A 365-nucleotide genomic window follows, 5' to 3' on the forward strand; every position below is an offset into this window, starting at 1 on the left:
CTTTAAAAGAGCGAAAAATAATAGATAAAATACATAAATCTTTTGCATAAGAACATATACAATTTCAATTGACTGACAGTCAGCAAGCACAATTTCCAGAATGTTGATTGTTCAGTAAACCTGAACATGATATACACAGAAAAGGTTTCCGCGACAAGGGGGATACTCACCCATGCACGCAACGCCTACCACCCACGCAGACACCCCCATGCAAGCCCATGTAGCCATGTATATTGACATACATACGCAGACAAGCATACGGCAACCATTACAACTGTTACATACTGCTTACACATACACACCCACATATACACAGTACACATTTCGGTTTCAAAAACATGCGACTTTTAGAAACCAATTCCTCG

This window comes from Penaeus monodon, chromosome 27 (genome assembly GCF_015228065.2).
Source record: "Penaeus monodon isolate SGIC_2016 chromosome 27, NSTDA_Pmon_1, whole genome shotgun sequence".
Lineage (NCBI taxonomy): Eukaryota > Metazoa > Arthropoda > Malacostraca > Decapoda > Penaeidae > Penaeus > Penaeus monodon.